Source organism: Callorhinus ursinus, unplaced genomic scaffold (genome assembly GCF_003265705.2).
Source record: "Callorhinus ursinus isolate GAN/ISIS: 27379988/994484 unplaced genomic scaffold, GSC_fseal_2.0 scaffold11, whole genome shotgun sequence".
Lineage (NCBI taxonomy): Eukaryota > Metazoa > Chordata > Mammalia > Carnivora > Otariidae > Callorhinus > Callorhinus ursinus.
The window spans coordinates 40,163,840-40,179,177 of NW_027397073.1; the positions used below are offsets into that span (position 1 = coordinate 40,163,840).

The window sequence follows — 15,338 nt, forward strand, 5'->3', positions numbered from 1 at the left end:
AGCTTTTCCCAAGGCACAGAATGTTTCTTAGCTGTATACCCTATGCATCAGAAGGATACTTGAGATCATTGTTTGTCTACAATGAATCTTGAGGATTTACAGTTAACTTTTAATAGGACTGTGTGGAAGGCAGTGGTTATAAGCAAAGACTCTGGAATCAGACTGACCTGAGTTTGAATTCAGAGATCCCCCATTGTTCACTATGACATTTTAGCAAAATTTTAAACCCCCGTGGTCTTCAGTTTCCTGATCTTACAGTTGAGGATGATAGGAACTACCTGAGGATTGCTGAAGAACTTAAATAAGCTAATCCTAACAGAGAACTGAGCCCAGTGTCTGACATGCTGAGCAAAAACTTTGCTTATAATTAAGTCAGTTTTCAGCTCAAGAGTAACAAGCTTTTCTTTCATGCAGGTTATCTTGGATCATATTTTAAAAATAATATTGCATTCTTTGTTTCCATTAGGAAATGAAGTTAGTGATTACCCTGTCTATACATGATAGTGCATGTAAATAATTAGTAAAACTGGCAGAAGTGCAAAATTAAATTTTAGCAGTAATAGTCATGAGGAGAAATGTAGCAAGTGGGAATCAGGCTCCGTTTGCTCAGAGGCTTGTGTGATTTTAGGTAGACAGTGTGGCAAGCACCTGTTATACTTTGCTTATGGAAGGCATTCAGTAACGTGTAGCTTCTCTCAGTATTGTGACTGAAAAAAATTAAGTGCCATGTGGGCCTCTACTGCTTTTTTTATCCTACCTTGGCTTTTGGGCTTGGCTTTTTCACCTATTTCTTCCCAGTTTCCTTGGAAGACCCTTCCTCCTCTGCTTTCCATTCTTTCTCCCTTCTCTTCTCTCTGATCAGTAACTCAGTTTCTAGGACCACTGGCTAACACTGTCCGGTGGAATGTTTTAGAATGATGGAAATGTTCTGGGACTGTGCTGTCCAGTGTGGTAGCCTCTAGCCACATGTGGCTGTTGGGCACATGAAATGTGGCTGGCATGAGCCAGGAACTGGATTTTTTAAACTCTTAGATAAATGTAAACAGCCACATATAGCAGGAGATATCTCATACTCACAGAACTTTAACCTCGTGGTGTCCCTAAGTATAAGCAGGAGGCTCTCAAGCCAAATGTCCAGCTGAGAATTCTTAGCTCCTGACCCACATTATCAACTTATGGGTCATCTCGACCTGCTTGTTCACAGAAACTCAAAACTCAGTATGTCCTAAGCTGAATTTATCATATCCATCTTCAAAACCTGGTCTTCCTCTTGTTTTACCATCCACTTAGGAACTCAAGGCCAAATCTGTGAGTCACCCTCGCCTTTCTCCTCCGTACAATCAACGTGTTATCTCCACCTCTGAAGTCCCTCTTCAATCTGTAGGGTGTTTTGTGTCTGCAACAACTGCATGGATCCTCCCAGTCTTGTCTTACTGCAAAGGTATGCCTTCTGTTTTGAATCTGTCTTCCATCTTGACACACAAAATTCTGTCTTTTGAAATACTACCGTGCTTTAAATCTTTCAGTGGCTCCCCATTGCCTACTTCTAGAAAAAGATCCAAATATTTCTGCTGCTCAGACCAGGGCCTGAATGATCTGGCTTCTGCTGGCCTCAGCAGGACCAACCCCTCCCTGCCCATCCCTCTCGCACCCTCTTTCATTCTCCAGTTGCCCGTGAACTACTCCCATTGACCTTTTCTACCCTCATCCACCAGAGGGTCTCCTACCTATCTCTTAAAGACTCAAGCTCTTGGGGCACCTGGGTGGCTCAGTTGGTTGGGTGTCCAACTCTTGATTTTGGCTTGGGTCTTGATCTCAGAGCCGTGAGTTCAAGCCCCACTTTGGGCTCCATGCTGGGTTTGGAGCCTGCTTAAAAAAAAAGACTCAAGCTCCTCTGGAAGCTGTCTCTGGCCGACCCAAGTAAAATTTGCCACTCCCTCTCTTGCATTCCTGCCCTACGGTACTGCACTATTAAAGCGTGTCTTATGCTATTAAATTTGTTTATGCGTTTTCTTTTTCTCTCAAAGACTGTTAGGTCTTTGAGGGCAGTGGTCGGTGCCGTTTGGTTTTGTTGTATACCTGGCATCCTGCACAGCGCTCAGTGAATGACCATCCCGTCAGGGCAACACTGTTGGCCATCTGTTAGGGCAGAACACTCCATAGCATTCTAAATTACGCTATTACTCCATATGTCCTACCTACTCAGAGCTGTGTTCAGCAGGATCAGTGCCTTAATTAGGACTATTAAGTGCCATCATCAAGATGCATTTCGACCTACCTATGAATAGGAAGCCAGGCCCATCTTTTTACTCAACACATTTTTAAAATTTAAAAGTACTAAGCTTTAGAAAATTAATGTAGGGGTGCCTGGGGAGCTCAGTTGGTTAAGTGTCAGACTCTTGATTTTGGCTCAGGTCATGATCTCAGGGTCATGAGATGAGTTCCACATCATCGGGCTCCAGCTCAGCGGGGAGTCCACTTGACATTCTCTGCCTCTGCCTCTGCCTCTCCCCCCTCCACTCTTTCTCTCTCAAATAATAAATAAATCTTTATTTTTTTAAATTTTACTTAACATAGTATATTAATTTGAGGTAGAGAATAAATCTTTTTAAAAAATTATAGATTAGTGTATAAAAGAAATAGAATAGTGAAGAATTCACTGCTAAAATTTTTATTAAATTAAAAAAAAAACCTGGAAAGTGAAAGTCATCCTTCCCATAAAATAAATGTCACAAGACACTATACTGTGTTAAAGAATGAGAGTAGATGCTAGAAACACCTGTTTGACTTCATACCAGAGAGAAGGTGTTAATTTACCTGTGGAACATAATTTCTATCTGAGGCACTTTTTAAAAATGCATTTAGTTGATTTCCAAGGGCTTTATTTTACACAGTTATCCCTCCTCCTCCCTTTCTTCACCTGTTTTTCCTTCTTTCTTCTCTTCCACCACCACTGTTGTGAGAATCAGGAAAAAATCATGGCAGCGATTTGTTTCCCTGGAGTCCTTATGAAATCCTGTGAATGCTTTTGTTCAGGCAGAACAGGGTCACCATGGTAACCAGACTTCCCCTTCATTATTCTCTTATCCCTTGACCTTGTATAAATGTCATTTTGCATAGAGTAATTAACCAGTCTTTTAACCTGCTTGGCAACTTCTGGCAGCCTTGTTCCTGGTCTCTCCAACCCCAGTACGCCTGGGCAGTTACTAAGCACCTGCTGTTATGTCAGGCACTGTGCTGTGCTGAGGACATGAGAGCGAATAAGGCAGTTCCTTCCCCCATGTAGGCCACAGCCAAACAAGGGAAAGGCTTGCCAAGGGCTTCTCACGGAGGCCACCCTTTTGCCTCTAAAGAATTTTACAACCTTCTTGGAAACCCAGTAGAAAAAGGGAGAAAGTCTTGGACAGGTCATATAGAAGGGGGGAGTTCCCAAAGAGTTGCATCCACAGGCTCTGTGAGGGAGAGCCTCACCTCTACCGTGGAGAAGGGGGAGGTGGGGAGTGGAGGGGACATGATTGCCAGTTTAGGGGGAGATGGCCCTGGCTTTTGTGGAGTGCTTTCTGGAGAATGGACAGGTATGTTGGAAAGGTGTCTGCCTGATGGCCTGTGCTCTTCTAGGCTCCTGGGCTACAGACAGAGAACAGGCTTTGCTTGGCGGGGGAGGGGGGTGGGGGGGCTGCTATCAGCATCTCTGCGCTGCAGACCTATCTAGCGCCCAGGCTGGGATACTGAGGGAGCAAGAAAAAAAAACACAAAACAGAACTCCCAGAACTCACACCTGGGTTTTTTCTCGTCAAGCCCCCGTGTCCCCTGGGAGTTTGCCTCCTTTACTCCACCTTTCAGTCTTCTGGTGGGGTTTGGTTGTTGTTTGGTAATTAGTGGGGGAAGTCAGTGGAATGCATTCACCCCATCTTGTCCAACTCCTAGCAATGTCCCCTACAAAGAAAGGTCAGGAACGGTTCTGTGTCTTGACTGTGGGTCACTATGGTAGCTGTGACATGGCATTATGACTGCATGCAGGATGGGGAAAGGGTCCAGGGATCTTTCTGCGTCATTTCTTACAACTACATGTGAGTCTCCGATGACCTCAAAGTTAAGAATTTCATTACCAGAGAGGTAAAGTGCCCTATATGAAAGATGATCGACTCCACTCACAGTAAGAGAGATGCAAATGAAAATTACGTGGAAGTACCAGTTCTGACCTATCCGATTGGCAAAAATCCAGAAGTTCTCACCAACACGATTGGTGAGGCTGTGGCGAGCCAAGTGCTCTCATACATCGGATGCAAACTGTCACAACCCCTGTGGAGGGGAATTCAGCAATATCCAGCAAAATTACTAAAGCCTTTACCCTTTGTCCCAGAAAGCTTCTTTTAGGCATCTATTCTAAAGATACATCTCTACAGATGTGAAATAACGTGTACAAGTTTATTCGTGGAGGTGTTATTTAGAATAGCAAAAGATGGAAGCTAAGCAGTTAAGCCACCCACACACTGAAGCACTTTGCAGCCAGAAAAGAGGGGGCCTAAATTCTATGTTCTGATTGTACTGGTTTCCAGCCCGATAGTGTCCTGTGGGGGGGAAAAAATAAGGTTCACACACTATATAAAATGCTGCCTTTTGTGAATGAAAGAAGGGGAGCTAAAAATATATGTGTATGCTTGCTTCTCTTTTACGAAAGAGTCACTGGCAGGCTAACAAAAATGGTGGTCTGTGTAGGGGAGGGGAACGGTGGGGTGAAGGCCACGGGGTTGACAGTGAGACTGATTCTTCCAGTGTGATTTTATATAGTTAGGAACCGGCATTGTGTCAATATTTTTGCAAAATAAAAAAATGAATTTACAGCAAACCCTAAAATCGATTTTCAACAGAAACAAATTTAATGTATTGGGGCAGGGGCGCCTGGGTGGCTCAGTCGTTAAGCATCTGCCCTCGGCTCAGGTCATGGTCCCAGGGTCCTGGGATCGAGCCCCGCATCAGACTCCCTGCTCCGCAGGGATTCTGCTTCTCCCTCTCCCTGCCGCTCCCCCGCTTGTGCTCTCTCTCTCTCTCTCTCTCTGTCAAATAAATAAAATCTTTTAAAAAACTGTATTGGGGCAAAGCAGAGCAAATGTTGTCTAGTGAGTTTGTTCTTCATTAGCTAATGATTAACTTTAGCAAGTATAAAGAAAACAATTCTTGTTTGATCATGGCTACATTATGTAAGTGTCGCTAATACAGTGTTTGCATGTTTTATAGGCTTAACTTTTATTCTTCCCATTTTTACCGTGCATTTTTCTTTTTTGTAGACAGTTTAGTTTGTATTGTTAATGCGACAAATATGATAACTTCTCCTCTGTGGCCATATCAGCGGGTTTAGCAGCCCCGCTCATGGTCCTTGCCCAGAAAACCGCCTCAACCACCTCCTCAAGAGGGGAGTTCCTCACCCCCTCTAGCTTTGCTCGCCACTGCTCACTGGACAAAGGGTGGATAGAGCCTTGCCCAGAGAAAGCACAATAATACACAACCCAAGCCAACCAGATTCTCAGAAATGTGAAGGGACACAGGGACTGAGGCAGTTAATTTGGGGATGGGGACTGAGTCCAAATTTCCTTCCATGTGGTTAGGTGAGCAGGGAAGCTGGTCTGCATCAAGAAGGAAGAAGACCTATGTTGGGAATCATGCACGTCAAAAATAGATAAAAAGGTAGTTACTTTAGTTCCTGTTGGCTTTCCAGACCCAGTCCCTGGTGAGGCCCAGCTGTGTCCATTCCATTTGTGCTCCACGAGATACATATGAATCCTTAAATAAATCCCTCGTCATTCAAGATAGCTGGGCTGAGTTTGTGTTTCTTAAATGAACCCCTTGTTGAGACACTTCATTTCTCTTTTAGAAAGGGTTTTGACCTCGTTAAAATCAAGTTTGATTACCTTGATCAGAGTGACAAGCTCTTCATAATCAAGGGTATTCAAACCTACATAAAAATAGCCCCACTGGAGTGAGATGTCTTTGAAGACAAAGAACCATTTCTTTTTCATCTTTACCTGGCACTCCTCATGGGAGTTCAATAAATACGTGCTAAGTGACACTTTTTTCAGTTACGGCCCTTAGAGCATGGATTCAGTTTGTTTGGTTTTTTTCCAAACAACTTTTCCCAAGACAACAGAATGTAGAATCTTTCAAGTACAGCTTCGGTTTGAGTTGGATTTCAGGAGCTATGGATATTCTGGAACAATCACCCAGATATCTGGCCCCCATAGGTCCTTTTCTCGGGAGTCCTGGGAAGCTGAGGCAGGGATTTCCCACGGTTTGGGAACTGTTTACATGGACGATACTCTCAGCTGGTGGGTCTCAAAGCCGACTGACATTAGAGTTGATTGGGGAGTTTTTTAAACTGTAATCACACTTGGGCACCACCTCCAGAGAATTGATTTAATTGGTCTGGGTTGGGGCCTGGGTATGGGAATGCTTCAAAATATTCCCAAGTGACTCAAAAATGCAGCTGGGATTGAAAACCATGGCGGTAAATCCTAAGTCATCGATGGGACCTTGCTGTTGATGTACTCACGGGACTTTTCACACCGATGTAGACCTTGGTCCAAGCTGATGGGTACTGAAGTTTGGGAACCACTGCTTGAGGCCAGAACAGGCTCAGGTAGAACCTGTGGGGGTGCCTTAGCTCATGGCCCTCCCTCTCTCCTTTTGGGCCATAAATTATTATTATTTCTGAAGAAAGATGCTGGAGACTTATGACAGATTATTTATTTTAAAGAGAGAGAGAGGGGCGCCTGGGTGGCTCAGTCATTGAGTGGCTGCCGTCGGCTCAGGTCCTGATCCCAGGTCCTCGAGCCCCGCATCGGGCTCCCTGCTCCGTGGGAGGCCTGCTTCTCCCTCTGCCACTCCCCCTGCTTGTGTGCCCTCTCTCGCTGTGTCTCTCTCTGTCAAATAAATAAAATCTTTAAAAAGAGAGAGAGAGAGAAAGCATGTCCGTGAGCAGGAGGAGGGGCAGAGGAGAGGGAGAGGGAGAATCCCAAGGAGACTGCCCTGAGCGTGGAGCCCAACAACACAGAGCTCGATCCCACGATTCTCAGATCATGACCTGAGCCAAATCAACAGTCATGCACTCAACCAACTGAGCCACCCAGGTGCTCCATTATGATAGACTATTTAATTAAAGACCATTATCTTGACAAGTTTTTGACTATTTCATAGGATAATGTGCTCAGTTTCCACAGAGATCATGTAGATATTTCACGCACTACATGTTTATGATGCCCAGGTACTTTCTAAGCCTGTTTCAGGTCATACCTCATTACTGGTCCTCACAACCACCCTGAAGGAGTCAAAGTAGGGATCTGTTGAGAAGTCACAGGAAAGAGATTCAGTGGCAGAAGAGCAAAAGTTAAGTGCTGCTCTTCCGAGATATATCAGAACATGGAAGTGGTTAAAGGAAATTGGAGGGTCTAAAGACGTGGAATAAGAAGTGGATGAGAAATTTTACAAACCCCAGAAATTTATATGCCTTATGAAAACCTTTGTAGAAATTAATTCATGACTCTAGAAATCAACCTTAAAGTCCAACAATTTATTAAAATTAAGAAAAAAAAGAACAACAAACATTGTTTTTCTGAGTCTGTGGTCTGAAGGGTTTTGATGCTTTTAGGTTATAAGGAATATGGTATTGCTTTTATAGTGTGCTTTTGTAAGGAAATAAAATCTATCCAAAGGCTTTGGAGTATACATCGGGTGAAATAATTGAGTAATTTTTTAATAACACTTTTTAGTAGCTACTTATCTAAAAACTTATTTTGTAAGTCCTGGGAGTAAGGGTAGTTTTTTTTTACTCTATACCTAGTAGCTAAAGTATTGTAATTACCAGTCCCACGGGGAGAACCAATTGAATAGGGATTGTGATGCCACAGAACTTTAGGTCAGGAAGGAACTTTAACATTATCCAGTTCATTTCTTTTCCTTTCTAGTTATTGTATTAGGTGCCCATTAAAACAAAAAGAAAGATAAATGGAATTTACCACTCTTCCACCAGGCCAGTGTAAGGTTCCCGTCATTCAGTCTATCCCAGCCGCGGACGGATTGAAGCACTGATCAGATCAGTTCGTTGCCTGTTTTTACCTTGACAACAGCTTCCCCTTTACCCACAGGTTCTTTAACGTCTTAGCATAGGCCATCTGTCCTCTGCTACTTGGTATGAAATAGCCTGCCTCGAATGAAACCAAGTTGCTTGCCTTTGTCGGACTGTTTAATGTTCTCACACATCTCTGTCCCTCTGCAGTTCAGTCTCCTCCCCAGGAATGGCTTTTCCCTTATTTGTTTGGTGCCTCCTACTTGGTTTCTAAGGACAAGCTCAGTTGTCCCCTCTTCTGTGACGCCTCTGGGCCCCCAGGAATCCGGGCAGGTTTTTCTGTTAGGCTGCCATAGCATTTCAGTCTTTTTACTGCAGTGCTGACTCTCTTTCCCTCTCTCTACTTTCCTTCCTCCCTCCCTCCCTCCTTCCTCCCCTCTTTCTCTCTTTCTCTCAGTTCTTTCATGCCCATCTCCACTGGTAATAACATGAGTTCCCTGCAAACAGACTTGGTGTCTTATTTCATCCCTCTGGCTCCAGCACCCAGCACAGGTGCTCAGCACACACACACACACACACACACACGTGTGTGTGTGTGTGTGTGTAAGAACCAATACATGTGGGTTGTCATAGATTGAATAATGCACCCCACCTGCCCCCCAAAGATATCCACGTGCTAGTTCCCAGAATCTGTGCAAGGAACTTTGCAGATGTGATTAAATTTAGGATCTTGAGATGGAGAAATTATCCTGGATTATCTGAGTGACCCAATATAATCACAAGGCTCCTTGTAAGAAAGGGCCATGAGCCAAGGATGCAAGTGGTCTCTAGAAGCTTAAAAAGGCAAGGAGAACCACTCTTTGAGGCCAAGCATCCAGAAGGAACACAGCTCTGCCAACACCTTGATTTTAGACTTCTGGCTTCTGGAACTGTAAGAGAATAAATCTGGATTGTTTTAAGCCACTGAATTTCTGGTAATTTGTTCCAGCGACAATACATTAATAGACTAATACACATGCCTAAAATGAATCAATGAGTCAGACCTTTCAGACTATTAGACATATTTTTAAAAAATGGCTTATTAAATGGAATAGATAATACACATTAAAAATAAAATAAATATAGGGGTGCCTGGGTGGTGGAGTCGGGTAAGTGTCTGACTCTTGATTTCGGCTCGGGACACGATCTCAGGGTCATGAGATTGAGCCCAGTGTTGGGCTTCGAGGTGGGTGTGGAATATGCTTGACATTCTCTGACCTTCTCCCCTCTGCCCCTCCTGCTTGTGCTCTCTCTCTTTAAAATAAATAAACAAGTCTTTAAAAAAAATAAATACAAGAAAATGTTCATCCTTTGTAGTCAAAAAATAAAAATTCAAGCAATCATGAGACATAATGATCTATCTGCTAAAGTGGTAAAATATTTCTAATAAGGAGAAATGGTAAGGCTTCAGTGTTATAGAATTTTTTACATTAATATGTTCGTACTCCAATATTACTCCAAATAATATATCATAGTTCTTGAGAACTTAATATGTTCTGTGGATTGGTTTAAACCTTTTCACATGTATTATGACAATTGGTCTTTAAAATAACTCTTTGGAAGTGGTGCTGTGGTTATTCCCATTTTACAAATGAAAAAAACCAAGGCCTAAAAAGCTGGTATAATCTGTTCAAGATCAAACAGCTTGTAATGGTGAAGCCAAGACTACTTCCCAGGCAGTTTGATGCCCAAGGCTCCACGCCATCTAAGAGTTAGATACTTCTAGAAAATGTTAGGTCACTCAATTCAACAGAAGCAAAAAGCTGTATGCTTCATGAAGATGTTCATTGTAGCACTAACTACAAGTCCTCAAAATTGAGACTAAGTATATTACATTTTGAAGGTGGTGTAAATTTTTCAAAAATAAAAATTATAAAGATTATATGGAAATATGGGAAATTGTTCATGATAACATAATTAAAGCATGAAAATAAAATGGGGCGCCTGGGTGGCTCAGTCGGTTAAGCAGCTGGCTTCAGCTCAGGTCATGATCCTGGGGTCCTGGGATCAAGCCCCACGTCTAGCTCCCTGCTCAGCAGAGAGCTTGCTTCTCCCTCTCCCTCTGCCTGCCATTCTGCCTACTTGTGCTCTCTATTCTCTCTGTCAAACAAATAAATAAAATCTTAAAAAAAAAGAAAATTTTACATTGATTGCAATTTTATATAAATATGTTTATAGCATTCTATTAATAAGAACATTCTATTGTGGTACAACTATGTGTTGCTATAATTTTAGTTTCTTGAACATTAAATTCTTTTCATAAAGTATAATAAAATAATTATCTTTAAAAAAACTCTGCTAACTTTCTTCTCAAATCATGGGATTGAATCTTTCAACTTAATAATATGTATGAGAAAGCCTATTTTGGAACCATTACTGATTTTTTTGGTACATGTTTTTCTCTTACCAAGAGACAATGGGTATTTCTACAGCTGTATCATTTGAGACATTCTTTTAAAAAAAAAGATTTTATTTATTTGAGAGAGAGAGCATGAGCGGGGGAAGGACAGAGGGAGAGGGAGAAGCAGACTCCCCACTGAGCAGGGAGCCATACATGGGGCTCGATCCCAGGGCCCTGAGATCATGACCTGAGCCAAAGGCAGATACCTAACTGACTGAGCCACCCAGGCGCCCCTTGAGACATTCTTGGTCACAAGTAGCAAAATAAATAAATCAGTAAATCCAAAATTGTTCTAAAATTCAAAGTTTATTAAAAAAAACTTTTTAAAAAGTATATATAATTTTTAAAAAGCTATTTTTATAAATAAAGAAAAATTGATTTAAAAAACCCTGATTCAAACACAATTAAAAAATAAAGTATTGGTTAATGCCAGTGAAAATTCAAGAAATATTAAATGCTTCAGCTGTGCTTTCTGCCTTTTTGGAACTGGCTCCCTCCTGAAGATCACCCCTCATAGGACGCCTACCAGCACCTCCCGGGCTCTTCCAGGGGAGACGTCACATTCTTATTTCACCGTGAAAGAGAAGTCCCAGGTTTCCCTCTGATCAGACTATGTTAGGTCCCTGAGCACCCCTAAACTAAACATGGGGGCAAAGATGATGAGACTGATTTAGACAGATAAACTCCTTGCACCCACTCCTTTCTCCAGGAGCATTTCCATTGCTCTTCAAAGGAAGCAGAATGGATGGAATGGATGTTGGAATATTCATTATAGATCTTTCATGGACTTTCCTGTGTATTTGCCCCTGCATTCATTATAGGTCTTTCATGGACTTTCCTGTGTATTTGCCCTAAGCAGGAAGGGCCTTTACTCCTGATGCCAAATTCTTATGCAGGATCCTGACTCTTGATTTCGGCTCAGGTCCTGATCTCAGGCTCATGAGCGCGAGCTCTGCGTCGGGCTCACCCCCTGTGCAGGGCCCTGACCCCCCACGATGCAGGGCTCCCACCCCATGATGCCTCTCTGTGGGCTGGCCTGGAACGGCTGTGGGTCTCTGCCTTTCAGGATGCTGAAGCAAAACCCACCCAATAATAGTCTTTAGTGATAATTTGAATGAAGGGACACTTTTGTTCTTTTGGCCCGGACCCTAGGCAGAAGAACATTTTAAATAGATTGTTTTCTATTTTTAAACGTTCCCAGTGACTAAGTTCTTGAAATCAGTTCAAGGAGGCAGAATCTTGGCACTCAGGTTTTGAACCAGGATCTGGTAGTCTTTCAGTGTTTCCCAACAAACTGGTCCGTTTCTTGTAGATTGATAGGTCATGGTGCCATTTCTCACGTGTCCATATGAGAGGAAAAAACATCTGGGTAAAACCCCAAGACCTTGTAGGGGCTCACAGGAGAACTGTTTGCCTGCTCAGAGTCAAGCCGTTCACTTATCCTGCAGCAAATATTTACTGAGCACTGACTATGTGCTGGACCCTGCTCGGCAGATACTTCAAAATATGTTCCAATGTCTTTTCCGAAAACACTTTGCCAGGGAAGGCTGTGGAGCAGTGTTCATTCAGCTCAGCGTGGGTCATCTAGAAGCTGCCTGGGGCTCTGAGGCCAGCCTCAGGGTTCTCCCCCTCAGCCCACCCCTGCTTTCCACAGCAGTCTTGACACCCGGTTGCACAGCCTCTGGCCTCCTGGGGAGTGACCTTAATGGCAGGGCCAGCAGGTGGGGGACTGCTGAGCCTGGAGGGAAGCGCTGCATGTCCCGCGTTTATGTAAGCAGGCTACATGGAGCCCCTCTCCCCCTGCTAGCTGCAGGCAGTTCCGGAACAGACCTTCAGCATTTGCATTGATTGCCAAAGATGAATTGCCATCTGCCTTGGCTTTAAATTAACTGGGGCCGTTCTAACCCACAGTGAATGGGAAGCTGGGAAATGGAATTGATTGGGAGCTTATTTCCATTTTGAGAGGCAATAAGAAGGAATGGGGCTAAGGGAGGGGTGTGTTCTACAAACTGGGAAGTAGAAGGAAGGAATGGCTGTAAAAACTGAGGGTTTTAAACAGACTGTGGGTTCTGGGGGGGGTGGGGGGATGGGTTAGCCTGGTGATGGGTATTAAGGAGGGCACGTTCTGCATGGAGCCCTGGGTGTTATGCACAAACAATGAATCATGGAACACTACATCAAAAACTAATGATGTAATGTATGGTGATTAACATAACATAATAAAATAAAATTTAAAAAAAATGAGGGTTTGGATGAGGTACAGAATTCCTAGGAAGCACTGTCTCTGCAGACAAAATGTAGTTTAAGGCATAAATACTCTAAATGTCCCTGTTGGACAGGTGCTATCTGAATGTTTCTGGAGTTATTTTAATATTGGCGATTTTTGTTTTCTGCCTATATGTGTGCCCACAATGCCAACTCCCAAGGTATGAGATTAAAAAGTGGCTTGGTTACTTCAGGCTCAGCAGGGTTGAAATTGAACTCACCATTTCTGCCTACGAATCTGCTCTTCTGCCCATATTCCTGAGCTCAGTTGCTGGCTCATCCACTCAATCTGCTAGCCATTGATGGGTGCCCGAGACGTCACAGGCTCCTCTAATTCTCCCCATTCCCACAATGAAGCCAGCATTGCTACCTGCTGATTTTCTATTCTAAATACCTCTATAGACATGGAGGTAAAGGGGGGGGTGGGGAAGCAGCTCACGCATGGGGGAACTGGCCTCAGTGTTATCCCAAGCTAGTTTGGTGCTCACCATAGGGCGGTGGTCCGTTGGACGTGATAATATCACAGAGCATCAACATCATCAAGGTTGCTCTGAGACCATGACGAAGACAAAAACCAAAATCACTGTGAAACCCACAAAGCACCAAACCTCACCTCTATTGAAAGGAGTCACTGCTTCTGCTTTATTACCAGTTACAGTTCTTTCTCTTCTCTGGTCTGCCCTCCCTACAGATAAACCTCTGTGACACCCATAGAGCTGCCCTCACTTTCAGACAGCGTCCAATCTCGATGAAGTCCTACTTCCTTAGACTCTTTCTCAACTCATCCAATTAAAGCCCCAATCCTATAATAGTTCTTTCCAACACTCTCAGTGAGACACTCTATGGTTCCCCATGGTGCGTGTTCTCTCTGGCTGGAAGGAGTAATAAACACAAGGGGTTCAACTACATCAAAGTGCTCCTGGTGGATTTGGGCAGGAGGCAGAGACTGGAGACACACCGCTGCAAGCCAAGGACCCCAGAGATTACCAGCAAGTCACCAGAAGCTAGAGGGGAGGCAAGGAAGGATCCTATCCTTCAGATTTCAGAAGGCACGGGGCCCTACCAATGTCTTGATTTTGGACTTCTCAGCCCCAGAACTGTGAGACAATAAATTTCTGTTGTTTTAAGCCCCCTGGTTTATGGTACTTTACAGCAGCTCCAGGAATCTAATACAGCAAGGAAAGACTGAGAAACTTACAGATTGGATGCCACTAGCAAGCCTTATATCAATGTTGTTTTCCCAGTTTTGATAATTGTACTATGATCATGTATGACGTTAGCATTAGAATTTGGGTAAGGAGCTCTATATACTGTTTTTCCAACTTCTCTTCTCTGAGGCGAAAATTAATTCAAAATGAGAAGTTAAAACAACAGGGCATACATAGCGATGTTTTTCTAGGTATGTCTCCTGAGGCAAGGAAAACAAAAGCAAAAATAAACTATTGAGACTACATCAAAATAAAAAGCTTCTGCATAGCAGAGGAAACAATCAACAAAACTAAAAGACAACCTATAGAATGGGAGAAGATATTTACAAATGACATATCTGATAAAGGGTTATTATCTAAAATATAGAAAGAACTTATACAACTCAAAAAACCCCAACTAACATAATTAAAAAATGGGCAGAAGACATGAACAGACATTTCTCCAAAGAAGAATCCAGATGGCAAAGAGACCCATGAAAAGATGCTCAACATCACTCATCCTCAGGGAAATGCAAATCAAAACCACAATGAGATATCACCTCATACTTGTCACACTGACTGAAATCAAAAACACAAGAAACCAACAAGTGTTGGCGAGGGGGTGGACCAAAAGGAACCCTCATGCCCTGTAGATGGGAATGCAAACTGGTGCAGCCACTGTGGAAAACAGTATGGAGGTTCCTCGAAAATTTACAAATAGAATTACCACATGATTCAGCAAGTCCATTACTGGGTATTTACCCAACGAATATGAAACACTAATTTGAAAAGATATATACACCCCTATGTTTATTGCAGCTTTATTTACAATAGTCAAATTATTGTCCACTGATAGATGAATAGATAAAGAAAAAATGGTACACACACACACACACACACACACACACACACACGTCACAAATGGAATATTATTCAGCCATAAAGAAGAATGAAATCTTGCCATTTGCAACAACATAGATGGACCTAGAGGTGATAATCCTAAGTGAAATAAGTGAGTCAGAGAAAGACAAATACCGTATGATTTTAATCATATGTGGAATTTAAGAAACAAAAACAAAAAAAGAGACAAATTAAAAAATAGACTCTTAGATGCCTGGATGGCTCAGGTCATGATCTCAGTGTCCTGGGGTCGAGCCCCAGCATCGGACTCCCTGCTCAGCGGTGCTTCTCCCTCTCCCTCGGCATCTCCCCCGCAGCTCGTGCTTTCTCTCTCTTTCATAAATAAATAAAATCTTTACAAAAAAACCAAACAGACTCTTAACTATGGAGAACAAGCAGATGGTTAGCAGAGGGGAGGGGGGCGGGGGATGGGTGAAACGGGATGGAGATGAAGAGTACACTTACCGTGAGGAGCACTGAGCTCAGT

The 15,338-nt window shown here is 43.0% G+C and overlaps 1 protein-coding gene across 9 annotated transcripts in view; it reads left to right on the top strand.

Annotated features, from left to right (window-relative positions):
• The window catches only part of B4GALT6 (beta-1,4-galactosyltransferase 6), an 89,141-nt gene that overhangs the window by 68,132 nt on the left and 5,671 nt on the right, over nt 1-15,338 (top strand). For all 9 annotated transcript variants that reach the window (XR_003211077.2, XR_012380057.1, XR_012380056.1 and 6 more), the window contains exon 9: nt 1,291-1,441. The gene's annotated coding sequence lies outside the window, so the exon portion shown is untranslated. The remainder of the gene's footprint in view (nt 1-1,290; nt 1,442-15,338) is intronic.